The sequence below is a fragment of the Trichechus manatus genome, unplaced genomic scaffold (assembly GCF_000243295.1).
Source record: "Trichechus manatus latirostris isolate Lorelei unplaced genomic scaffold, TriManLat1.0 scaffold00111, whole genome shotgun sequence".
NCBI classification, from domain to species: domain Eukaryota; kingdom Metazoa; phylum Chordata; class Mammalia; order Sirenia; family Trichechidae; genus Trichechus; species Trichechus manatus.
Genome location: NW_004444047.1, coordinates 729,347 through 755,117, shown reverse-complemented (window position 1 = coordinate 755,117; position 25,771 = coordinate 729,347). Strand labels below are relative to the sequence as shown.

General features: G+C 52.3%; 1 protein-coding gene across 1 annotated transcript in view; it reads left to right on the top strand.

The window, feature by feature from the left end:
* The window catches only part of PPP2R2C (protein phosphatase 2 regulatory subunit Bgamma), a 123,386-nt gene that overhangs the window by 58,374 nt on the left and 39,241 nt on the right, over positions 1-25,771 (top strand). The window lies entirely within an intron of this gene.

Genomic DNA, 25,771 nt, shown 5'->3' with positions numbered 1-25,771 from the left:
GGACTGTCTGTGTACAACCCCCCAGACTCTCCCGGACTGTCTGTGTACGACTCCCCCAGACTCTCCTGGACTTTCTGTGTACAACCCCCCCAGACTCTCCTGGACTGTCCGTGTACGACTCCGCCCAGACTCTCCTGGACTGTCTGTGTACCAGCTCCCCCTCAGGCTTTCTGTGTGTCCCGCCCCACCCCCAGGCTCTTCCAGGCTCTGCTGGCTCCTGGGTGAGGCCCCAGGCGCCCGGGCTGGTGGTCACCTGGGGTTGCCCAGCGGGGAGGAGTGTGCAGGGGCTTTCCCACCGGGTCTCCCCGTGCCTCCCTCCACCCCTTGCGGCCCCACCAGCGCGGTGCCTGTGAGTCCATGGGGTGTGTCTGCTCCCGCCCATACCTCTCCAAGCCTCAGTTTCCCCATCTGTAGGATAGGAGGCGGGCTCTGCCCATCTGCCAGGCTTTTAAAGGGTGAAATGGCTCTCCTTGTAAACTGTAAAATGCTGTTCCCAAGTGAGGGATTGTTAACAAGGCCAGGAGCCATCTGTGTGGGTGTCCCAGGGCTGCTGTGACAACGTACCACGACCCGGGGGCTTAACACCAGAACCGAGCCCTCTCTTAGTTCTGGAGAGGGGTCGGGGTGTTGGTTCTTCCCGAGGCTCTGAGGGGGAGCCTGTTGTGCCTCTCTGGCGTCTGTGGACCCAGTTACTCCTGGGCTCTTGGCCGAATCACTACGGTCTCTGCCTCCGCGTTATGGGCCGTCTTCCCTGTGTGTCTCTGGATGCCAGCCATGGACTTAGGGCCTGCCTACTGCGGTGTCACCTCATCTTAATCTAATTAAATCTGCGAAGACCCTATTTCCAAATAAGGTCACGCTCTGAGGTTCCGGGTGGACGTGAATTTTGGGGGACACGATCTAAGCCAGCACACCATCCTTGAGAATAAAAGGGGTCCCTGGTTTTGCCTTCTGCTTTCTGCCCAAGGCGGATGGAACTGCGGGCAGATGGGAGACTCCTGTCCACCAGGCCGGCCTCACGTGCAGCCTCGCAGTGCCGCGTCCTCACGCCCTGGACCCGCGCTGGCTGCCGCTGGTCCCTCACGTGGCGGATGCTGCCCTGCCACCCCTCCCACCACAGCACCTGTCACCTGGCTGCTCCACCCCTCTCTGTCCTACCCCACTCTTTTCTGCCTCAATGGTACATTCCATCTAAATCCAAACCAGGTCCCCGCCGTACTAGCTGGCGCATGAAGTCTCCCCCAGGACTGATCTCCTTCCAGTCACCCCCAGTTCTGCCGTAGCTCCCTGGTGGGGTCTGGAGTCCCCTCGTTACCCCGGGTGATGCGGGTGTCCCCCAAGCTGAGGGTTAATTAGAGCATGTGGCCAGGTTTGTAGAACACGACGCCTCTTTAGGCCCTGTGTGTGCCAGCGGCTGGCTGCTCCGTGGCCGAGCGATGCTCAGTGCTGGAGTAAGTACAGCTCAGGACGTATCTGGGGGTGTGGAGCCCCTCTGAGCACGTCCACCCGCCCGCTGGCTGGTCTGGCAGTAGAGGCATCAGGGGACACACGGGCCGCCAGGCTGCTCTTGCCCTCAGGACCCGTGAACTCCGCTCTGGAGAGTTCCCCCAGACCTCCACCCTCCAGTGGAGGTGAAGACTCAGCTCCCACCAAACCAGTGTCAGAGGAGGGGGAGCCGGCAGGGCCACCGGGTTCTCCTCCCGGCTCGCTCTCAAGGCCTCGCCGCTTCTGTCTCCCCACCGCCGAGGCATGGAGGCAGCAGCCTCTGATCTGGGAGGGTCTTGGCTCTGGCCCTTTGTGCTTCCCTCTTCTTCCTCACCAGTCAGTGACAAGGCCTTTCAGCTCTCTGCAGGCAGGCCCCGCTCACCTGGGGTTAAGATCGTGGTTACCAGGGCAGGAGGGAGGGGAAAGCAGAGCCGCGGTCTAGGGGGCACGGAGCTTCTGTGAAGGTGCTGGTGGCTGTACATCCTGGTGAATGTAAGTGATGTCACTGAATTGTACATGGAAGAAATGGTGAGGCGGCAAGTTTGTTACACCTGTGAAACCAAGAAAACCAAACCCGTTGCTGTCAAGTCGATTCCAACTCACAGTGACCCCTTAGGACACAGTAGAACTGCCCCAGAGGGTTTCCAAGGAGCGGCTGGTGGATTCCAACTGCTGACCTTTTGGTTGGCAGCTGAGCTCTTAACCACTGTGCCACCAGGGCTCCGTTATATATACTCACCACAATTTAAATTAAAAAAAACCCTTGGGTTTCTAGCAATACGTGCTCACAAACTCTGCTGGCGTTTGGGGAGGGTGTGACGGCGACTCGTCCTGACCCTGCGCCCGTTTTTCGGGATTCTTGTTGACTGGCCCCCAGCTGCCTCTTTCTCCCAGGTCACGCATCCTCAACATTATTTCTGTTTAGTGAGTGCTTGGTGGCTGCCATGACAAATGACCACAACGGGTGCCTCAGAACCACAGTTTACTCTCTCATGGTCTGGAATCCAGGTGTCCGCAGGGCGGTGCTCCGTCCCCAGGCTCCAAGGGAGGATCCTTCCTCGTCTCTCCCCGCTCCTGGTGGCTCCGGGCGTTCCTGGGCTTGTGGCCACATCACTTCATCTCTGCTCCGTCTTCACGGGGCCCTCTCCCGTGTCTTCCCTCCTGTGGGCTTCGCTTATAAGGACACGCGTCATTGGACTCAGGGCCCACGCTGACCCGGGATGATCTCATCGTGAGATCCCTAACTTGGTCACATCTGCAGGGACCCTTTTTCCAAATCAGGTCACACTCACAGGTTCTGGCGATCAGGAGTTGTCTTGTCTTTCGGGGGCACCATTTATTCCGCTCCATGAGCTGTTAGGGTTTGACGGTAAGAATGCAGAGGCCAGGAGGATGAGTCAGTGTTTAATTTCTGAAACTATGAGATACGTAAAGTATTAGAAGTTAGGGAGGGCAGAGCAGTGAACCCAGCGTCACCGTCTCCCGCGTCCTGGGACGTACCCGCCCCTGAGGACTGGGCGAGGGTCACTCTGGCCAGGACCGAGCAGGTTAATTGGAGCAACAGAGAGGCGCACGAGAAACGGCAGAAAGGGGCAGCGGGGGGGCTTACAGTGTCCCAAAGCTGACGTCTTAGCCCTCATAACATGCTCAGGACAGGGCCTAGCTCAGCGAACACGGTAAAGGCTGGATTTCATCGTTGTCATTGTGATTACTGTGGTTTTGTATGGTCAGCTGTATCACATCCTCTGTGTTATTAATGAGGGTGATCACAGACAAACTGGGGGAGCAGAGACCCCTGCCAGGACACAAAACAAAGCGTCGAGCTGGATCTGTAAGTCGCCGATGGGGCTCCGTGCAGGACACCCTTTACGAGCCTGGCCCCGCGATGCTGTTACCCCGGTCACGCTTGCGCTGGCAGCTTTATGAGCTCATCCTTCTTTTATGTGATCATCAGGGTGGCACTAATTTGAATGTGCAAATGAGGGTTTCATGATGTTGTCATGTCAGTGTCTGGGTTGGATACACAGATTCCCAGACCCCGCCCCATCCAGGTTCCCAGGGGCCCAGCCCCTCCCTTTCTAATTGCTACCCCGGGAGCAGGGGGCGGCGGTTGCTGATGGGCCGGGAAGCCGTAAACAGTAATGAAAGTGCTGGTGCCGCGTGGGGCCGCTCCGGGGTCTCTCCATAATTAAAGCGGGAGCTTCCTCGTTACCGTCTGAGCTCAAGGGGAGGCTGGTCTTCTCTGCGACGTTCATTCTCACCCTCACTGAGCCCCAGCCGCCATCTGGAAAATGGGTATAATAATGGGTCTATCTCCCAGGAGACGTGGGGACCAGTGAGGTCAGTCTGGCAGAGAGAGTTCGGTCACCTTAACAAGGATGTAACCAGCAGAGCAGGGCGTCCTGGGGCAGGGGGCGGGGGAGCCGGGCGTCCTCCTGCGGGGGGAGCGGAGTGGGGCATCCTGGGTGGGGGGAGGGGGGCGTCCTCCGGGGGCGGGGGTGTGGAGCGGGGCGCCTGAGCTCTGACCAGCGTCTGACAGGACACCTGCATCCAGGGGTCCTGGGGGTGGGTGTGGCCGAAGTCCCTGCCGGGTCCTCTGGCCTTGAACGAGCTGTGAGAGCCTCCTACCCCTCACCTTCCCCTGCTCCTCCACCTCCCCCCTCCGCCTCCCCCACTTCCCACCCTTCATCTCTACCCACCTCCTTCCAATCTCTCCCTACCTTCTACCTTCACTGCCTCCCATCCCCCGCTTTTCCTCCCTCCCTGCGCCTCGCTCTCAGCCCCTCCCTCACACCACCTCCTGTGCCGCACCTGCCATCCCCCCACTCTCACCCTGCTCAGTCTGGTCGGAGTAAGTTTTGTCCCCAACAGGGTGGCCAGATCTAGCAAATAAAAATACACGGTGCCTGGTTAAATCTGAAAGGAGCTTTGGTGGTGCAGCGGCTAAGCAGTCAGCTGCTGAGAGGTTGGTGGTTCGAACCCACCAGCCGCTCCGCTGGGGAAAGATGTGGCAGTCTGCTTCCTTAAAGATTTATAGCCTTGGAAACCCAGTGGGGCATTTCTACTCTGTCCTACAGGATCGCTATGAGTCGGAATCATCCTGATGGCAGTGTGTTTGAGTTTTGGGGTTAAATCTAAATTTCAACAAACTGCAAAAATTTTTAGTATATCTCGTGTAATATCTGGGATATACTTGTGCTAAAAATTATTGGTTGTCTATCTGAAATTCAAACGTAACTGGGCGTTCTGTGTTTCCTCTGGCAGCCGTAGTTCCTGGGCACGTTTGGAAGTTGTGGGGTCTCTGACTCTCTGGTCCACCACCACCCACTTCACAGGTGACCAGACCGAGGCCCTAGAGGCAGGCCCAGCTGAAGCCACAGACGCTTGCTGACAGGCTTGGGGGCGAGCTGCAGATCAGCACCCACGCCAAGACAGTGAGGGGCGGCCGGCAGGACAGCCCCTGGTCAGATATAAGGAGATTTCACTTTTTACCCTCCAGGAAGATCCCAGGCCATCCCATGCCCCCAGCGGTGACAGGCCGTCTGGAGGTGGGTCTGGGCAGGCCTGGCCTCACGGAACACCGTATACGCGGAAGCAGAGCTACGATGTGGGTGCGATTTCTTTCCTTCCTTTTTACCAAAGACACTTGGGGAGTGGGGAGGGAGGACCGAAGAGAGGACGAGCTGTTCGCAGTCCTCCCTGTTGTCGCTAAGTTGGCTTTGCAGTGTCCCTGCGCTGAGCACCGTCCCCAGGCTGTGCCCCCAGATGAACCTCCCATCCAGGAGGCTGGGGCTGCTCCACTGTGCGCCTTCCGCCTCCAGCCTCGAGCGGTAATTGAGTCTGTGTTTCTAATTAGCCCAGAGTGGCTCCTCCGGCCTCAGCCTCCGCAGAATTCATGGCCCCTCCCGCTCCCGATTTTCCCAGCTGGTCCCTCCAAGTGTGCGTTAGTCTGGAGACCAGCGCCACGGCTGTGTCCCCGACTGAGCTCAGCCTCCTCAGGGTGCAGGCCTCGCAGGGTGCGGGATGGAGGCCCTGCCTGTCCTCTGTCATGCCCCCCCGCCCCCACCGCTCTTGTCCCCACGGGGTGGCGGCTCCCCCAGGGCAGAGCTCCAGCCAGAAGGATGTTTACTTGTGTTTTATTGACTATGCAAAGACATTCGACTGTGTGGATCACAGCACATTATGCATAACATTGCGAAGAATGAGAATTCCAAAACGCTTAATTGTGCTCATGCGGAACCTGTCCATAGATCAAGAGGCAGTCGTTTGAACAGAACAAGGGGATATTGCCTGGTTTGAAGTCAGGAAAGGTGTGTGTCAGGGCTGTATCCTTTCACCATACTTATTCAGGCTTTCTGCTGAGCAAATAATCCGAGAAGCTGGACTATATGAAGAAGAATGGGGCATCAGGATTGGAGGAAGACTCATTAACAATCTGCTGATATGCAGATGACACAACCTTGCTTGCTGAAAGTGAAGAGGACTTGAAGCACTTACTGATGAAGATCAAAGACCACAGCCTTCAGTATGGATTACACCTCAACATAAAGAAAACAAAAATCCTCACCACTGGACCAATAAGCAACATCATGATAAATGGAGAACAGATTGAAGTTGTCAAGGATTTCATTTTACTTGGATCCACAATCAACATCCATGGAAGCAGCAGTCAAGAAATCAAAGGATGTATTACGTTGGACAAATCAGCCGCAAAAGACCTCTTTAAAGTGTTGAAAAGCAAAGAGGTCACTTTGAGGACTGTGATGCGTCTGACCCAAGCCATGATATTTTCAGTTGCCTCATATACATGCAAAAGCTGGACAATGAATAATGAAGACCGAAGAACAATTGATGCCTTTGAATTACAGTGTTGGCGAAGAATACTGAATATACCATCTACTGCCGGGAGAATGCACAGATCTGTCTTGGGAGAAGTACACCCAGAGCGCTCCTTAAAAGTGAGGATGGAGAGACTTTGTCTCACGTACTTTGGACATGTTATCAGGAGGGATCAGTCCCTGGAGAAGGACATCAATGCTTGGTAAAGTAGAGGGTCAGCAAAAGAGAGGAAGACTGTCAACGAGATGGACAGACGCAGTGGCCGAAACAATGGGCTCAGCATGACAATGATTGTGAGGACGGTGCAGGACTGGACAGTGTTGCGTTCTGTTGTCCACGGGGTCGCTATGAGTCAGACCGACTCGACGGCACCTATCAACAACATCTTGTGTGTTTGGTTCTGACTTCTGTGCATCCGTCTCCACTCCTGAGAGGCTGAGAGCAGTGTCGTGTCCCCTCCGTGGATGACCTGTGATTTGTGTAACAACACCGCTGTTGATGGGCGCTTGGGTGTTGCCCATCAGCAAGCGCCTGCTTTCACGCACCTCTGTACCCTCGGATGAGAGCCTCCGTGGGGTCGATTCTGGGAGAAGTTGCTTGGCCGGTGGACGGGCAGGTGTCACTTGTCAGTGTTGTTGTGGAGTCGGCTCCGACTCGCGGTGGCCTTACCTGTAACAGAGCGAAATGTCGCCTGGTCCTGCACCGTCTTCCCTGTCGTTGGCCCATTGCTGTGGCCATTGTGTCAACTCATGTCATTGAGGTTTCCCTTGGTCTCACGGACCCTCCACTCATCAAACACGATGTCCTTTTCTAGCGATTGGTCTTTCCTGATGACGTGTCCTAAGTAAGCGAGCCGAAGTCTCGTCGTCGTCGCTTCTAGGGAGTGTTCTGGTTGTACAGTCAATTCCTTTCAGACAATTGACAAGCTGGCTTCCTCAAGGCTGCGCCATTTTGCCTCCCCTCAGCTGCTGCCCACACACAGGCTGCTTCCCTGACACGGAGTTGTAACTGCCACCACGGTGGCCGTCCTGAAACAAGAGACCGGCGTGTTGCCCCAGCTGACGACCTCTCAACCTGTCCAAGCCCACCCCACCACACTTTTCCTGCCTTTGCCCCACTGTGCCCTGGGACCCAGGCCCCGGTCCCCAGCCCTCACTGCCTTCGCCTGTCCTACCTTCAGTGCCCTCTCTCCACCCACACACCTGCCACGTCCCTCCTCACCTTGCGAGGTTCTTCCAGGCACCACGTCCTCCTCGCAGCCTCTTCTGGCCTCCTGTGAGTGGTGACGGCAAGCGTGCGCTCAGCCCTGAGGCTGAGCCAGGCGCCATTCTGAGCACAGACGCACATTCACACAGGTGCTGGTGGGAAGCCCACTTACAGGTGGGGAGACTGCGGGTCAGAGGGAGGAGGAACCTGCATGGGTGGCTACGAGGTGGAGCTGAGGTTTGAACCGGGCGTCCTGACCGCTAGCCTGCACTGCCCCTCCCTGCCGGGCTGGAATGAGCTTCTTTCCTCGTTGTCTTCCTCCAAGCCGTGGACCCCCCGAGGCAGAGCCTGGGGCACACCACTGTGGCCTGGCACTGGCGCCTGGCGCAGAGTGGACATCGATGGAGGCAGAAAGGACACTCGATTGCAGGCCCCCCCCAGCAGCCCCCACCTGCCGAAGAGACGAGACACTGACTGCACTTCTCTGGGAATCCGAGGGACTGGGCTGTCACTGCAGCCTGCAGGAGCCCCTCCAAGCACAGAGCCGGTGGGTGGGGGGCTCTGGTGAAGCCGCAGGAACAGGTGTCCCTCCACAAGGGCAGATGGGTGGGGAGGGGGCTGCTGGAGCTGAACACTGCTGCTCCCAAGCTGTCTCCTCGGCTCCTGTCCACCCTCTCCCTCCCCCTCCTGCCCACGCCAGGGCAGCTGAGGATGAGAGGTCAGGGTTGGGGTTCCCCAGGGCGCCTGGCGGGGACTGAGAACCCCAAAGCTGGACCAAGTTCTCCCAGCCAGACACAGGGCTGGGGGGCTCACAGAGCCGAGATCCCTGAGGGTTACCTGGCACTGAGGTTCTGCTCCCGGAGCAGACACAGGCCCGGGGCAGGGTCTGATGCACACACTGATATGACAAGACCTGAGCGTCGTCCTCGTCACCAGGCCAGCTTGGCCCCGCTCACCTGCCCGCTGGCTGGGTGTTTGGAAATGGCTGCAGCCTGCACAGAGTGCACGGGCCTCCAGGACCCCAGGTGCTGGGGACAGATGCCAGCTGGCCCGGCCAGCCACCATGGTCAGCCACCATGGTCAGTCTGGATCTGTACCAGGCCTCACGTGTCCACCACCGTGTTGCCTCCGCTGGGCAGTTTGCAGAGCCTGCGGCTCTTATCATTGCCCCTTTGCAAATGGGGAAACTGAGGCTCAGTGGGGTGGAATGACTCGTCCAAGTCACACAGCCAGGACAAGGTGGGACTGGAGCCTGGCACCCGACCCAGATTCACACAGCCTGTTCCCATTCCTTCTCTGTCTCTCTTTCTCTCCCTCTCTCTCTGTTTCATCTCTCTCTCTCTCTCTGTCCCCCTTTCATTTGTTATTTCTCCCCCTGCCTTGCCTTCAGTACCCACATAGTCCTGTGATTTGCATATGTGATAATAATGATGGCGATGATGAGCTACCCATCTCCGTGGACGACCTGAGCAGTTTCTTGGGGCCTTTATGTCCATGCTGCCCCGTTTAATCCTCACAGCCTCCCTGGGTGGCACCATCATCCCCACTTTGGAGCTCAGGAAACAGACTCAGAGAACCCGCGTGACCTGCTCTGGGCCAGGCCGCCCCACGAGGCCTCATGCCTGTCGGCGGGCAGGGCCCGGGAATCTTCACCTCCAGGAGGAAGCTGTGGGGCCTTCTGGAGCCCGTGAGGGCCGGGGCGGCGGGCCGTCTTCCCTCAGCCCTCTCCCTGATGCTGCCCCAGGCCATTTGCTGGCCTCATGCACTTTGGAGGGCCCGCAGGGTCCGAGTGAGGGACACGCCCAGAGGGCTGCACGAGACGTTGCTGGTGGGACCTGAGTGGATGCCGGCCTGGCTCACGAAGACCCAGCAGCTCTGCCAGGCCGCCGACCACAGGCCAGCCTGCAGCTGCTCCCCCCCAGTCTCTGACCATCTGCCCCTTGTGGTCAAGCCAACACACTCACCACGAGGGCCCGTCTGGCCAGGCAGGGGAGAGCTGGCAGCCCCTGTCCCCCCGGCCCCATCCCCTGAGCAGAAGGACATCCTTACCCACCCCCACTCCGGCTTGCACAGTGAGCGGCCTCTCAGTTGGCAGAGCTGGCCACAGCCACGGGCCAGGGTCCAGGACACAGGGCTGGTCACAGCTCCCAACTCAGGCCAAGCCCTCTTTTGGGGACTGAGTTTCTTACTTGGAGAAAAAGGGACCTATGGTAAAAATCACTGTGAGTACAAGAAATACGGCTCAACCATAAAAGGAACGAAGCTCTAACCCAAATCACCGTCTAGGATCTGTCGATTCCTCTCTCGCGTAGCCCTGGGAGATCCTTGGTCCCTTGATGTCTGTCTTCCCTCTTGTGTCCCCGTGTTTCATCAGCTCTTTTTATAACTCAGAGGTGATTAGGTTTAGAACCCACCCTACTTAGGTATGGCCTAATTAAGACAACAAAGAAACCCTGTTTCCATTAGGTCATATTTACTGGTCTAGGGGACAGATTTCAGTACATATTTTTGGGACACAGTTCAATCCATAAGAGCGACTTACAACAATACACGTGTTTTTCTCCAGGGTCTGGGGGCCAGCCGGCGTTTCCTCAGATGTCGGCTCCCCGTTTCACTCACACATGGTAAACGTGGGTTAGGAAGGGTCTCTCTGGTCTTGTCTCTCTCTCCTGTTTGGGGTGGACTGGCTGTAGACTGGTCTAGGGTGGTCTCAGCTAGGGTGGGGATTGTCCTCCGGCCAGCCAGCCTGGAGCTGTATGAAGGCAGAGGTGGGGGACCAGGAGTGGCCTAGGAGGACCTGTACCCCATCATGTCCACCACAGCCTGTTGGACAGAGTGCAGAGTTGGGTGGAAATAGGCTCCACCACCGGGTGGGGGCTGCAGAGTCACACTGTGGGGAGTATGGACACAGGAGCCATTGATGGGGCCGTCAATGCATGGATCTGTCCTCCTCCTCCAGACTCCTCTCGGAGGTTACTGTTTCAGGAGGCCCTCAGTCCGCCCCCACTGCCCACCCCATCCTGAATCATCACTTACTTGGGCCACCTCTGCACCATCCGTGTGTCCCTGGACTGGGAGCACCACCAGAGGGCAGCCCCAGCCCCCCTTGTCTCTTCCCCGTGTCCAGCTGCACCTGCCTCCATGTGGGTACAGAGAAGATGCTCAGAAAATGTGCCCACGGAGTCCCATCCTCGCAGCCAGGACTGCGTGCCAAGCCTCCTTCACCTCATGGAGCCTCTCGCTCAGCAGCGGGCAGACCTCTCTCCACCTCTCTCCTCACTGGCCCGGTTGCCTGGACAGTACTAATTAAACCCACTGCCGTCGATTCCAACTGTAGTGACCCTATAGGTCAGAACAGAACTGCCCCAAGGGGTTTCCAAGGCTGTCATCTTTAGGAGGCAGACTGCCACGGCTTTCTCGCACGGACCCACTGGTTGTTCTGAAACGCCGACTGTTTGGTTAGCAGCTGAGTGCTTTAACCACTGTGCCACCGGGGCTCGACGGTACTAATGTAGTGCAACAATCTCGTCAGAAGGTTCCAGCCTGGCTTTCCAAGGGCCCTGCCTCTGCTGTGGGCTGTGACGTCTGATGGGCCAGTCGTGACGGTGACATCACCTACGGTGACACCCCCTGCGGTGATGCAGGAGGAATTCCTCCCATGTGATGTTCATCTGTCCTCGCGTCTGCCGAGGTTTCCAGGGGACTTGCTAGTCCTCTAATCCTTTGACGTACACATCAAACCCAGGAGAACGGTGACCAAGCAGGAAGGGTAATCCCGTTGTGTAAATGCGGCATTCAGGGCTCGGAGAGGGTGACTGACCTGGATAAGTCACACAGCTAGTACAAGCGTTCTGGGAGAGGAGTGCTGTCTTCTCGTTGGAAGCCACGTGGGCAGATCCTCCCCCACAGCCTTTTGTTTGGGTCTGTCTTCTCCACCCTGGCTCTGGTTGCCATTGTAGGACTTGTCCTGGGCTGGCTGGTCACGTGGTCCCCTCCTCTGACTTCTCTGTGAGTGTAGGCTGGACCACAGGTTGGCTTTCTGGCTCCCTAACCAGTTGGCTCTGGGCTTCCACTCAGGCTGTGTCTGCCCAGTACCAGGGTGCTGACTCAAGACTCCCATCTTATGGTCCCTGAGCCCCCCTCCCAGCTGCTTCCTCCAAATCTGCCCTCCTCATTTGGGGGTTTCCTCTGAGCTGCAGCAGAAGGAAGAGGGGACCCCAAGGGTGGAAGGGCAACAGTCTCACCCACGGTGGGTGACTTGTAGCACACCACCGGTCATGGGTGGGCTTGGCAGACCACACCCAATGGCTTATTTGAGACCCTGCGCCTGGGCTTCAGCCAGTGACGGTTTGGCGTGAGGGCAGGGACATCCCGGACGAGTGCATTGCAAAGGCTCTGCCACTTCTGTGCTGTGTGACGAGCAAGTTGCTTTGCCTGTCAGTTACCAAGTTGCCGCATCTGTAAAGAGAGAATTCTAACGGTACAATAGCATGTTTCTGAGATGACAGTATTGGGACTTGGAGAACTTGAACCTTCATTCTTGAAGAATATTCTCATTGGATGTAGACTTCTAGGTTGAGAGTTTTGCTGTTGTTTTCTCCCCCAGCATTTTAAAAGTGTTGTTCCATTGTCTTCTGAACTCCCTTGTTTCTGTTAAGAGATCAGCAGTGATTTGAACCTTCGTGCCCCTGCATGTAATACTGTATGTTGTTATTATTCTAGCCTAGGTGTAGTTTTCTTTGTATTAATTCTTCTTGGAGTTGGCTGTTGGTGGTGTTGTTAGATGCTGTCGCGTTGGTTCCAACTCATAGTGACCCTGTGAACAACAGAACGAAGCGCTACGTGGTCCTGCACCATCCTCGCAACTGTTGTGATGCTTGAGCCCACTGTTGCAGCCACTGTGTCAGTCCATCTTGTTGGGGGTCCTCCTCTTTTCACTGACCCTGTACTTTACCAAGCAGGATGTCCTTCTCCAGGGACTGATCTCTTCTGACAACATGTCCAAAGTATGTAAGACATAGCCTCACCATCCTTGCTTCTACGGAGCATTCTGGTTGTACTTCTTCCAAGACAGACCTGTTCATTCTTTTGGCGGTTCATGGTTTATTCAGTATTCGTCACCAACACCGTAATTCAAAGGCATCAATTCTTCTTCCGTCTTCCTGATTCATTGTCCAGCTTTCACGTGTGTCTTAGTCACCTAGTGCTGCTCCAACAGAAATACCACAAGTGGATGGTTTTAACGAAGAGAAGTTTATTTCCTCACAGTAAAGTAGGCTAAAAGTCCAAATTCAGGGCGTCAGCTCCAGGGGAAGGCTTTTTCTCTCTGTCGGCCTTCTTCTCTTCAGTGTTCCCCTGGACTAGGAGTTTCTCTGCACAGGGACCTCGGTCCAAAGGACACGCCCTGCTCCTGGCACTGCTTTCTTGATGGTATGAGGTCCCCCTGTCTCTGTGCTCACTTCTGTCTTTTATACCTCAAGACATTGCCTCAGGATACAATCCAATCTTGTAGACTGAGTCCTGCCTTACTAACACAACTGCCACCCATCCTCCCTCATTAATATCATAGAGGCAGGATTTACAACATATAGGAAAACCACACAATACCAGGAATCATGGCCCGGCCAAATTGATATACACATTTTTTGGGGGACATAATTCAATCCATGACAACATGCATATGAGGTGATGGAAAACACCATGGCTTGGGTCAGGTGCACCTTAGTCCTCAAGGTGACATCTTTGCTTTTCAACCCTTTAAGAGGTCTTTTGCAGCAGATCTGCCCAATGCGATGTGTCTTTTGATTTCTTGACTGCTGCTTCCATGGGTGTTGGTTGTGGATCCAAGGAAAATGAAGTCTTTGACAACTTCAGTCTTTTCTCCATTTATCATGATGTTGTTTATTGGTCCAGTTGTGAGGATTTTTGATTTCTTCATGTCGAGGTGTAATCCATACTGAAGGCTGTGGTCTTTGATCTTCAGCAGTAAGTGCTTCAAGTCTTCTGCACTTTCAGCAAGCAAGGTTGTGTCATCTGCATAAGGCAGGTTGTTAATGAGTCTTCCTCCTGTCCTGATACTGTGTTCTTCTTAATATAGTCCAGCTTCTCGGATTATTTGCTCAGCATACTGATTGAATGGGTATGGCAAAAGGATACAACCCTGAGGCACACCTTTCCTGACTTTAAACCACCAAGCATCCCCTTGTTCTAGCCAAACAACAGCCTCTTGATCATCTACTTAAAGTTCCTCATGAGCACAATTAAGTGTTCTGCAATTTCCATTCTTTGCAATGTTATCCATAATTTGTTATGATCCACACAGTCGAATGCCTTTGCATAGTCAATAAAATACAGGTAAACATCTTTCTGGTCTTCTCTTCTTTCAGCCAGGATCCATCTGACATCAACAATAGTATCCCTGGTTCCACATCCTCTTCTGAATCCAGCCTGAATTTCTGGCAGTCCCCTGTCGATATACTGCTGCAGTTGCTTTTGAATGATCTTCAGCAAAATTTTACTTGCGTGTAATATTTATGATATTGTTCAATAATTTCCACATTTGGTTGGATCACCTTTCTTGGGAATAGGCATAAATATGATCTCTTCCAGTCGATTGGCCAGGTAGCTGTCTTCCAAATTTCTCGGCATAGACAAGTAGCACTTCCAGTGCTGCATCCATTTGTTGAAACATCTCAGTTGGTGTTCCGTCAGTTCCTCAAGCCTTGTTTTTCGCCAGTGCCTTCAGTGCAGCTTTGAATTCTTCCTTCAGTACCATTGGTTTCCGATCATATACTACCTCTTGAAATGTCTGAACATTGACCAGTTCTTTTTGGTATAATGACTCTGTGTATTCCTTCCATCTTCTTTTGATGCTTCCTGTGTCGTTTAATATTTTCCCCGATAGAATCCTTCACTATTACAACTCGAGGCTTGAATTTTTTCTTCAGTTCTTTCAGCTTGAGAAATGCCGAGCATGTTCTTCCTTTTTGGTTTTCTATCTCCAGCTCTTTGCACATGTCATTATAATACTTTGTTTTCTTGAGCCGCCCTTTGAAATCTTCTGTCCAGTTCTTTTCCTGAGCCTCTTTAATTTGTAAATTGTAAGTTAAATTTTTTTAACCAAATTGGAGAAATTTTCAGCCATTATTTCTTCAAATCGTTCTTCTATTCCATTCTTTCTCGTCTTTCTTTCTAAAACGCCAATTATATGTATGCTAGAACTTACGATATTGTCCCACAGGTCTCTGAGTATCTGTATTGGTTTTTGCTGTTGTTTATTTGCTTCTTCTTCTTTTTTTTTTCTTTAGTGTCTCTCTGCTCTTCAAACTAGGTAAATTCTATTGATAGACCTTCAAGTTCAGTAACTCTTCTGTCATCTCAAATTTTCTGTTAAGTAATTAAGTGAATTTTCTTTCATATATTGTATTTCTAAGTTTAGAATTTCCATTTAGTTCTTGAATTTTTTTTTATTGAGGTTAAATTCACATTGTTTTTGTTAGGTGCTGTCGAGTCAGTTCCGACTTATAGTGACCCATGTACAACAGAACATCCTTACAATCATTGTTATGTTGGAGCCCATTATTACAGCCACTGTGTCAGCCCATCTCTTTGAGGATCTTCCTCTTTTTTGATGACCCTCTACTTTACTAAGCATGATACCCTTCTCCAGGGACTGGTCCCTCCTGATGACATGTCCAAAGTTAAGTGAGATGGAGTCTCACCATCCTTGCTTCTAAGGACCATTCTGGCTGTACTTCTTCCAAGACAGATTTGTTTGTTCTTCTAGCAGTTCATAGTATAGTCAGTATTCTTTGCTAACACTATAATTCAAAAGCATCAATTCTTCTTTGGTCTTCCTTATTCATGGTCCAGCTTTCACATGCGTATGAGGTGATTGAAAACACCATGGCTTGGGTCAGGGGCACCTTAGTCCTCAAAGTGATATCTTTGCTTTTTAACACTTGAAAGAGTCTTTTGCTGCAGACCTGCCCAGTGCAATATGTTGTTTGATTTCTTGACTGCTGCTTCCATGGGCGTTGATTGTGGATGCTAGTAAAATGAAATCCTTGACACTTCAATCTTTTCTACATCTATCATGATGGTATTTGTTGGTCCAGTTGTGAGGATTTTTGTTTTCTCTATGTTGAAGTGTAATCCACACTGAAGGCCGTAGTCTTTGACCTTTATCAGTAAGTGCTTGAAGTCCTTTTCACCTGCAGCAAGCAAGTTTGTGTCAAATGATCAGTAGTTGGAAAATATGGCTTTGGTGATAGAAACAACATCAGAGATTCCGTGATAGAATTTTGCAAGACCAACGACTTATTAATTGGAAATAGGTTTTTTCAACAACGTGAATGGTGACTATATGTGTGGACCTCACCAGATGGAGTACACAGGAATTAAATCAACTACATATGTGGAAACAGACAATGGAGAAGCGCAATATCATCAGTCAGAACAAGGCCAGGGGCTGACTGGAACAGACCATCAATTGCTCATACACAAGTTCAAGGTGAAGCTGAAGAAAATTAAAACAAGTCCACGAGAGCCAAAGTTTGACCTTAAGTAAATACCACCTGAATTTAGACACATCTCAGGAATAGGTCTGACTCACTGAACACTAATGACAGAAGATTACATGAGTTGTGGGATGACATCCAGGACATCATACATGAAGAAAGCAAAAGGTCATTAAAAAGACAGGAAAGGTCAAAGTGGATGTCAGAAGAAACTCTGAAACTTGCTCTTGAACGTCAAGTAGCTAAAGCAAATGAAAGAAATGATGAAGTAAAAGAGCTGAACAGAAGATTTCAAAGGGCAGCTTGAGAAGTAAAGTATTATAATGAAATGTGCAAAGACCTGGAGTTAGAAAACCAAAAGGGAAGACCACGCTTGGCATTTCTCAATCTGCAGGAACTTAAGAAGATATTCAAGCCTAGAGTTGCAATACTGAAGGAACTTCACATCACATGCAATCAACCGTTTCACTGGGTACAACTCACTGGTATTTAGTGGATTCAGGGTTGTGCAACCATCACCTCTCTCTAGTTTCAAAATTTTTCGTCACCCCAGAAAAGACTTCTGTCCATCAAATAATCACTCTCTACTCCCCCTCCTGCCCCATAATCTGCTTTTGTCTTTATGGTTTTGCCTCTTCTGGGTATATTATACAAAAAGAATCAGACAATATGTAACCTTTCGGGCCCGGCTTATTTCACTCAGCATAACATTTTCAAGGTTCATCCAGGTTGTGGCCTGTATCAGAACATCATTGCTTTTTATGGCTGAATATTTCTTTTTTATAGTGTCTATTTCTCTGTTGAGATGTCTTTTTTTTTCATTCAGCATGAGCATATTTTCCTTTACATACTGGAACAGAGTTCTGTCTTAATGTCTTAGTGCTGTTATAACAGAAATAACACAAGTGGGTGGCTTTTAGGAACAGAAATTTATTTTTATCACAGTTTAGGAGGCTAGAAGTCCAAATCCAGGGTGCCAGCTCTTTTCAGCTTCTGTTCCTGGGTTCCTTGGTGATCCTCATGTTACGTGGCATCTCTTCCCCCATCTGTGCTTGTCTGCGTCTATGCTTCAGCTGCTCCTTTTATAGCTCAAAAGTGATTGGCCTAAGACACATCCTACACTGACATGACCTCATTAACATAACCAAGAAAACCCTGGTCCCAGATGGGATTATAGCTACAAGTATAGGGATTATTTAAGGGGACAGAATTTAGTCATAACAGTTATAAAAAAATCTTCGTTTGCATTACATCCAAGACATTTCAGACCAGTTTTCATTGATCGTCTTTTACCTGAGCATGAGCTGTTGCTCTTGTTGGTGGTGCTGTTGAGTCCATTTCTGCCTCACAGTGATCCCATGTGACAGAATAGAACCAGCACCACTGGCTTTTCTAGGCTGTGATCTTTACAGGAGGAGATCACCAGGTCTTTCTCCCATGAAGCCGCTGGGTGGGTTTGAACCACCGACCTGTCAGTTAGCAGCTGAGTGCTTAACCATTGCACCACCAGGGCTCCTTTAGATTTGGGTTGTCTTTTCCTATTTCTTTATATGTGAAGTAATTTTGGATTGCTTCATGGGTGTTGTGAAGACTCTGTATTTTCATTATTTTCTTCCAAACGCAGTTGTGTATTGTTTTTGCAGATAGTTGAACTCTGTTGAACTCAACTGCAAACTGTCTCCCTGGTGATAAGCAGCAGCAGAAACCCCAGTGCTTTCCGCCTCAGCTGGGCTGCTTGGGGTCTGTCCTGGGCCTGCGTGGTTTGGGTCAGCCAAAGATTTGGGCCGAGTCCATGTGTCTGAATATGGTGCCACGGTGTCCGGTTCTCAGAAGTGTCTTGGCCTTGTCAAGAAATGTGAGTTAATGTTAGTGACCGTGTTCCTGTGTTGCCTTCTGTGTTCCAGGCACTGTGCTGGGCACCAGGCAGATTCAGAATAGAGGAAGACCCAAGTCTTTCCCCTCTGTCGGAGAGAGGCAGGGTGGGCACAGGCAGCACCATGAGGAAGAGCTCAGTACCCAGCGAGGGGCACACAGTGGGCAGAATGCCTTACTTGCAGGAGATACCACTGAATTGGGGTAGGGGGAGCTGTCCAGGAAGGCTTCCTGGAGGAGGCAGCTTTGGGGCTGGAAGTGTGTCAAATGTTTCAAGATGAGGGGTGGACCGTTCTTTACAGAAGAGCCACAAAAATGCCCTGTCTCATGGCTTTGCTGATGGAAACTTCCAGCTATTGAGGGGCTAACATTTCCTAAAACAAACTCAAGAAGTTGCTTATTATGTTAAACCCTGACAGACCCGCCAACCCCTTCCTGGGTCCAAGCAAGCAGGCCCTGGCCTGGATCAAAGGGGATTTGAGGATGGTAGTTGATCAGAGTCATTATACCAAAAAGAATTGGTGGACGTTCAACCATTTCAGGAGGCAGCATATGATCAGGAACCAGTGATACTGAAGGAAGGAGTCCAGGCTGCACTGAAGGCACTGGCAAAAAGCAAGGCTGCCGGAATTGACGGAATACCAGTTGAGATGTTTCAACAAGTGGATGCAGCCCTGGAAGTGCTCACTCGTCTTTGAAATTTGGAAGACAGCTACCTGGCCAACTGACTGGAAGAGATCCATATTTATGCCTATTCCCAGCAAAGGTGATCCAACTGAATGAGGAAATTATTGAACAATATCATTAATATCACACCCAAGTAAAAATTTTGCTGAAGATCATTCAAAGGGCTGCAGCAGTATATCGACAGGGAACTGCCAGAGATTCAAGCTAGATTCAGAAGAGGACATGGAATGAGGGATATCATTGCTGATGTCAGATGGATCCTGGCTGAAAGCAGAGAGTACCAGGAAGATGTTTACCTGTGTTTTATTGACTATGACAAATTATGGATAAATTATGGATAACATTGTGGAGAATGAGAATTCCAAAACACTTAATTGTGCTCATGCAGAACCTGTATATAGATCAAGAGACAGTTGTTCAGACAGAACAAGGGGATACTGTGTGGTTCAAAGTCAGGAAAGGTGTGCATCAGGGTTGTATCCTTTCACCATACCTGTTCAATCTGTATGCTGAGCAGATACTCTGAGAAGCTGGACTATATGAAGAAGAAACATCAGGATTGGTGGAAGACTCATTAACAACCTGCGACATGCAGATGACACTACCTTGCTTGCTGAAAGTGAAGAGGACTTGAAGCACTTACTGATGAAGATCAAAGACCACAGCCTTCAGTATGGATTACACCTCAACATAAAGAAAACAAAAACCTCACAACTGGACCAGTAAGCAACATCATGATAAATGGAGAAAAGATTGAAGTTGGCAAGGATTTCATTTTACTTGGATCCACAATCAATACTCATGGAAGTAGCGGTCAAGAACTCAAAAGACCCACTGCATTGGGCAAATCTGCTGCAAAAGTGTTGAAAAGCAAAGATGTCACCTTGAAGACTAAGGTGCGCCTGACCCAAGCCATAGTGTTTTCAGTAGCCTCATATGCATGGGAAAGCTGGACAGTGAATAAGGAAGACCGAAGAATCGATGCCTTTGAATTGTGGTGTTGGCGAAGAATATGGAATATACCGTGGACTGCCAGAAGAATGAACAAATCTGTCTTGGAAGAAGTACAAGCAGAATGCTCCTTAGAAGCAAGGATGGCGAGACTACGTCTTACATACTTCAGACATGTTATCAGGAAGGACCAGTCCCCGGAGAAGGACGTCATGCTTGGTAAAGTAGAGGGTCAGTGAAAAAGTGGAAGACCCTCAATGAGATGGATGGACACGGTGGCTGCAACAGTGGGCTCTAGCATAACAATAATTGAGGATGGCGCAGGACCAGGCAGCGTTTTGTTCTCTTGTACACTGGGTCACTGTGAGTCGGAATCGACTCGATGGCACCTAACAACAGCAGTTGCTCTGGGAGAAAGACCTAGTGACCTCCTTCTGAAAACCAGGCAGTGGAACCCTGTGGATCACAATGGAATGTTTCTCATTTAGTGCTGTGCTGAAGTAGGAGGTCAGCAAAAACGAGGGCGAACCCTCTGTGAAATGGGTTGGAACACAACAGCTGCAACAGCGGGCTCACACATGCCAACGATCAGGAAGATGGCGCAGGACTGCACAGCGTTTTGTTCTGTTGTGCGTAGGCCGCCAGGAGTCAGAGCTGACTCGACAGCAGGTAACAACAAGTTTGTCAGTGTTTGCAGAACGGGGCTGGAGGGCTGGTGGTCAGGACCCCCGAGCCTGCACAGTAAGCTTTGGGCTTCAAGTCCACCTCCCATGCTCCCGCACGGGCCACCGAATTCCGAGGAGGGTGAGGTAGAGCGGAGAAGGAGCTCGGCTGTCTGTCCAGGAGATCCTGGAAGCTCCTCACCCTCAGAGTCACTCTGCCTCTTTCCCAAGCCCTCCCACCCCTGTGATCTCACTTGAGCGTCTGGCCCTGGCAGACTCTGCCATCACGTTTCAGATGATAAAACTTAGGTGGGAATGGTGGTGTGACCTCCCCAACGCCACACGCTCAGTGCTGGGCCCAGACTTCAACCCCAGACAGCTGACTGGTCCTCGAGTTGCCAACGAGGTCGTCCCCTGGCAGGGCTGGGGGTGCTCATCTCCTCAGCTGTCGAGCAGAAGGAATAGTTACATCTCTCTCAGGGCTGGTGTGAGGGCCGAAGGAGGCAGAGGCTGTGTAAAGGACACAGGAATCGTAAATCCCCCAAGGAGGCTCCTGTCTGTTGCTGTGGTAACCACTCATCATTTGTGGGTGGTACTTGGTCTGGGTGACACCAGTTACACTGGGGTCTTAATTTAACAGCGTTGTTTTTCCATCGTAGAAACAATATACATTCATTACAGAAAATATAGGAAGAGGAGGAAATGTTGTTTTATTTCAATCACCCTAAAACAACCTCTGTTAATATTTTGGAAAATTTTCTTCCAGCTTTTTTTCCTCCTGTGCCCAGGTTGGAAACCCTGGTGGCATAGTGGTTAAGAGCTATGGCTGCGAACCAGAAGATCAGCAGTTCAAATTCACCAGGCGCTTCTTGGAAACCCTATGGGGCAGTTCTCCTCTGTCCTGTAGGGTTGCTATAGGGTCGCTATGAGTCAGAATCGACTCAACGGCAACGGGTTTTTTTTTTTTTTTTTAATGCCCAATTTGTTTGCTTATTTAACCTGGTTGTGATCACTGGTATATATATATAAAAACCTTTTATATGTAATTTTATATCCTGCTCTTTCCTCCTTAAAAAAACCACAAAACAGTTGTTGTAGAGTCGATTCCAGCTCCTGGTGACCCCATGAGTATCAGAGTAGAACTGTGCGCCATAGGGTTTCCAGTGGCTGATTTTTTGGAAGTAGATTGCCAGGCCTTTCTTCTGAAGTGCCTCTGGGTGAACCGAAACCTCCAGCCTCTCAATTAGCAGCAGAGTGTGTTAACCATTTGCACCACCCAGGGTTCCTCAATGTGAAGCAGTAAGACCCCACGTTACATGCAGGACCCCCAGCTCTTCTGGGCGGTAGCACAGGCTGCAACAGAGACGTCCCTGGGTGCCTGGGGCCAGGGCAGGCTGCCCATGGAGGAGCCGAGCCCATTCCTGACTTCACGCTCTGGGGTACTGACATGCTCCTCCAGAGCTGCATCCCTTGTTTCGCGTTCTCTTTATCGACGAGATGGTGCTTATCTTCATCAATGCCTGTGTCCAGCCCAGCATCTTGCTTCCAAACCACCTTCTCTTTTCTTTCGCCACCCAAGCTGCCTCCACCCCTGGCTCAGAGGCCCGTGCAGATGAGGAGCTGCCTCCGAAAGCATCGACTGAGAAAAGGAAGGCATTGGTGGAGTAAACAGATAGAGCCTGCCACCAGGTGTGGGCACCCTTGAGGCCTGGGACACAGCCATGACCCACAGAGAGACACGTGCCCCCGTGGTGTTTCTGCTCCGGTCAGGGAGATCGCCCACAGACAACAGAAGTGTTGAAGGAAAACAATCCAGAGTTGGCTACGTTCTGGTTTTGGAGGTGTGTGAGGATGCACTTAAAAAAAAATACACTGTATTTTTTAGACCAGTTTTTACAGAAAATTTGCACAGAAATTAGAGTTTCCCTATGTCCTCCTTCCCCCTGCCCACAGTTTCTGCTATTATTAACATTCGTGTGATACGTTTGTTACAATGGATGAACCCCGTATTGATACATTGTTATTAACCAAAGTCCACAGTTTACATGAGGGCCCGTTCTCTCTGTTGTACAGTCGTGCGGGTTTTGACAAGTGCATCATGTCACGTGTCCGCCATGGCACTGTCACGCGGGATAGCTTCACTGTCCTAAAAGTGCCCTGTGCTCCACCTGGTCCTCTCCTCCCCCTCCCCCCGACAACCACTAACCTAGTCACTCTCCGTAGTTTTGCCTTTTCCAGAATGTCATACGGTTGAAATCACACAGCACGTAGCCTCTTCAGACTGGCTTTGCTCACTTTGCTGTTGTGGGGAGCCGTCAAGTCAGTTCTGACTCAGTAGCGACCCTCTGCACAACAAAGCAAAACACTGCCCAGTCCTTTGCCATCCTCGTGATCGTGGTTATGCTTGAGCTCATCGTTCAGCTACCGTGTCGTCCTTCTGGTTGCGGGTCTTCCTCTTTTTCACTGTCCCTCTACCGAGCATGATGTCCTTCTCCAAGGACTGGTCCCTCCTGATAGCATGTCCAAAGTACATGAGATGAAGTCTCGTCATTCTCGCTTCTAAGGAGCATTCTGGGTGTACTTCAAGACAGATTTGTTCATTCTTTTGGGAGTCCATGGTATACTCGACATTCTTCGCCAACACCGTAACTCAAAGGCGTCAGTTCTTTTTAGGTCCTGCGTATTCATTGTCCAGCTTTCGCTTGCATATGAGGCGATTGAAAACACCACAACTTGGGTCAGGCGCATCTTAGTCTTCAAGGTGACATCTTTGCTTTTTAACGCTTTGAAGAGGTCTTTTGCAGCAGATTTGTCCAATGCAATACATCGTATGATTTCTTGACTGCTGCTTCCATGGGTGTTGTGGATCAAGTAAAAAGAAATCCTTGACAACGTCATTCTTTTCTCTGTGTATCAGGATGTTGCTGATTGATGCGACCACTTGCAGTATGCATTTAAGGTTCCTTGGTGTCTTTCATGACTTGATCGCTCATTTCTTTTCATCAACGAGTAAATCCTCCATTGTATGAACGGACCACCGAGTGTGTGTCTGTCCGCCTGTGAGGGAGATCTTGGTTGCTACAGTTCTGGGCAGGTGTGGATAAAGTTGCTGTAATCATTTGGGTGCAGGTTTCTGTGTGGACGGGTGGCACTTTCTGACAGGGAGATTGGAGGTGCGCTCACGGAGAAGGCAGTGGCTACGTGGACTCGAGGGAAGTGAGGGGTAGCCAGGCTGGTACCCCAGGGAGAGCACTCCAGGAGGGGGCAGGTCTCGAGGGGAAGGTTGTCCGTGTTTTGAGACCAGAGTTTGGGGTGGACGAGCGAGGCGGAGAGTAGGAGGAGATGAGGCTGCCTTCTCTCTTGAGCTGGAAGGACGAAGCTCTGTGGCGTGCGACAGTGAACATGGGTTTATCTCAGGTCTGCGGTGGGGCCGAGGCAGGCATGGCTGGGCTTGCCCGGCCTCTGCCGTCAGCATGGGCAGCACCTCCTCCTCCTGGGACCTTGGGCGAGCCTGGGCACATCCTTCCCTGGTGATTGTGGAGGCCCCACAGCAAACCCCGTGCAGTGCCCCCTCCAGGCCCTGCTGATAGCTCGGCTGCTGACGGACGCCCTGCTGGCCAAGCCCAGGGTCAGGATGGGGTGGGGGCCGCCCAGCCCAGGACAGGGAGCATGGATGCAGAGTCTGCCTCTGGCCTGCCGGCCATGCAGGCCTTTGGCCCTGTCAGACACTCAGCTTTACTCGGAGGGTCTCAGGTGGCAGAGTGACATGATGGGGCTTGTGCTCACTGCCCCATGGAGGCTGGACTATAGCGAGTGAGGAGGATGAAGGGAGTCCATGGGCAGGGGGCTGACGCAGGAACCCGGTGTGAGGTGCTGGGAAGAGGGTTCTGGCTGCTTCAAGGAGGCTGGGGCAGTAGGGTCAGGCGGGGGTGCCGGGGGCCAAGAGTGATGCCCAGCTGGCCTGAGCGCCTGGAGGGTGGCGCTGCTGTCCCTGTGCCGGGTGCTGCAGTGGGGAGGTGGGGATGCAGTGGAGGTTTGAGCAGATAGCTGTAGGGTGTGTGGAGCCTAGCCACCCCCTGGTGACTGTCAGGAGAGTTGAGTTGGGGCAGGGAGGCTGCTGGCCGGGGAGGGGGAGGTGGACGGTGGTGCAGTGGGGCCGGAGGAGGGTGGGCAGGGCCGTGGCCGCCCAGAAAGCAGCTCATGCGTCAGCTAAGCCAGGCGTACGGGTTTCTGTGCCCGCAGAGTCCACCCAGGGAAGGTAGTGGGCCTTGTTCAGCTCCCTCCAGCTGTCACTCGCTTGGGCATACGGCACAGCGTTCTAGAATTCCCCGTTTTCTAGGATGTAATGGAAATGCAGATCTTTATGTGGGATCCTCCCTTTTTCAAATGTTAGTAGCAAATTCAGACTGAAAACAGACACCATCGTGTGGCCCACTAAGGCATGTCGGCAGCACGGCCCCCAGTGCCCCACCGACGAGCTGCAGTTAAGGGCCATCTGGGTCCTTCTGCAGGCTACCCCCACCCCCTTCCTGCCCACTGACCCACGGTTGTCCCCAGGACCCCGGCCACGTCCTCTGAGGGCATGGGACTGGTACCGTCCCTCCCTCCCGGCTCTGCCCCTGGTCCTCTCACGCTGGCTTCTCTGGGCTCCGTCCTTTAGGGCCTGCGTCCCATAAGGCTACTGGACGAGTGTCCTGGGGCCACCATGACAAAGTGCCCAAACCGGGGTGGGGGGAGGGGGCTTATAACGATACAAACATATATCGTCTCACGGTTCTGGAGGCCAGGAGTCCGATACCAAGGTGTGAGTAGGGCCGTGCTCCCTCCAGAGGCTCCAGGGGAGGGTTCTTCCTTGTCTCTCCAGCTTCTGGAGTTGCTGGCATCTGTTGTCTTGCGGACACGTCACTCCACAGTCTGCCTCCCTGGTCACCTCCATCTTTTGGGGGACACTGTTCAACCACAGTGGGGCCAAGGTGCACTTTGTGTCTCTGGCCTTTGCCTTCTCTTCCTCCGGGGCACCCCCCTCTGTCAAGAATCCACCAGCCTGGCGTCTCTGGCGCTTTTCTCACCCCCACCCCCTAGAATGGCCCTCCCTTTCCTGGGACCCTGCGTGTTCTCACCCCGGGTCCCCCCAACTCTGAGTGGTGGCATGGGGGGACCTAGGGCATCACCATGGGGGTCCCACAGACACTGGGCGGCAGGGCAGGGAGGGGGTGCCTAGCGCCCACCCCACGCATGTTCTCACACTGGGTCCTCTGAGGCTCTGGCTGTGGGGGGGAGGGGAGGGCCATTTTGTGTCAGTGGCTCTGGTCCAGCAGGGCTAGGTTGGGTTTGAGGAGCTCAGTTTGACTCTGATGACCTTACCCAGGGCAGCAGGCGAGAGCACCCCGCCTGCTTCTGGGAGGAAGGGAAGGAGGAGAGAACAAAGTGGGGTGCCTGGGGGGGGGGGTCTCTGTCCTGCAGCTTGTGGGGAGGAGATGGGTGGGATCTGTCAGCCAGGCGCTCCACTGCAAATGCTGCTGAGCCCCCCTTGGCTTCCTGGTTATCCAG